Below are 1,482 nucleotides of genomic sequence, written 5' to 3'. Positions count from 1 at the left end.
CGGGAAGAGGCGCGGACACGCGCACCCGGCCCGCCGCGGGGGCGCGCCTCGCTCTGGGCGGGGCTGTATTGTCCTCCGTCTGGTGGAGCACAATCAAAATGGCTTCCAGCTGGTCCTTGGTGGGGCCGAGGAGGCTCGAGGCCTTCGACGTGAGCAATAGGCCAGAGAAGGCAGGACCTCCAGACCAAGAAGGGGGAGCCCAAATCCAAGCCCCAGCTTGAGGTTCTGGACAAAACGGTCTTGTTCAGTGGACCCAATGCAGCGCTGCACGTTCAGAGGAACATCACACTCGCTCCGAGTCGGCCTCATCCTTCGTTACAGCTTCGCCCTCAACCAGCGTACACCGGGCTCGGGACTCCAGTGCGCTGGCTACTTTGGCCCTGCTGGTGACCCTAGACTTTGAGTAGCTGAGGAAAAATGTTCACTCAGCAAACTCCTCACTCGGGGTCTGCCACCCAGCTTCCAAGAGGAGACAGGATCCATCAGAGAGAACCTCCCAGCATCCAGCCTCCACTGCTTTCATCCGGTTTAGAAATAGGAGTAGGTCCCTCCAGGCTGAGGACCAGGCCTGGATTCCACCCTGCCCCTTCCTTTCAATTGGCTTTAAATTCCTTTTGTCTCGGTGTTTTTTCTTCCACTCCTCCCCTCATATGGACAAAAAAAAAAAAAAAAAAAACACCTCAGTTCTATTAAATTGCCACCATTCTTGGCCAAACAGCTTGAAAAAAAAAATGCCCATGCCAGCTGCCTCCATCCCCTCACCTCCCACTCACTCCTCAATCCACCACAATCTGGTGCCATCCCGTAGCCACTACCCTACTCTCTGCCAGGTCACGGCTGACTGCCCACTCCAGAGTGCCCCCACCTCCCTGTGACCCGTAGGAGGTAAGGTTTCCCCCCTTCTCTGAGCTGTCTTTAGTACTCTGCCATTGTTTTCTTCAATCCTCCTCTTAATCTGCTCACTGGAGTTTTGTTCTAGATCTTTTGGTCACTGTATTGCCTCTCCTGGGATTTCACCCACTTCCATCACGGGCTACTTGCCACTGATTCTCAAGTCTACATTTCCAGTCCAGATCTTTCTTCTGGGCTTCTAACCTGTATGTCCAGCTGACTTCTCAACATCTCCATTTGGATGTCCCAGAGGCACCTCAAACTCAGCAAGTCTCAACTTAGCCTCACTTTACCTCTCCTGACCTGGCCCTCTTAACTTGACACTGTATCACTTGTAGACCAATGTTCTACACCACTTCAACAGTAGCCACAGGCAGGAAGCTAGCTGTTCCTGCCTCCTCTGCACGCTCTCCCCGCTCTCCCTGGTGACCCATCCTCAAGCCTTTTCTGCCCACCTCCTAAACAGCTACCAAATCTACCTACATCCTTTCAGCTTCTGGCTCTAGGTGGAGCTGCGTTAGACAAGCTTCCGCTGGTGCTCCTTGGGGAATGCTCCTTGGGGAAAAACAGGCTTAAGGCCTTAGATATGAA

This window comes from Tupaia chinensis, unplaced genomic scaffold, assembly GCF_000334495.1.
Source record: "Tupaia chinensis unplaced genomic scaffold, TupChi_1.0 Scaffold000159_1, whole genome shotgun sequence".
Lineage (NCBI taxonomy): Eukaryota > Metazoa > Chordata > Mammalia > Scandentia > Tupaiidae > Tupaia > Tupaia belangeri.
This window is presented reverse-complemented; position numbering follows the sequence as displayed.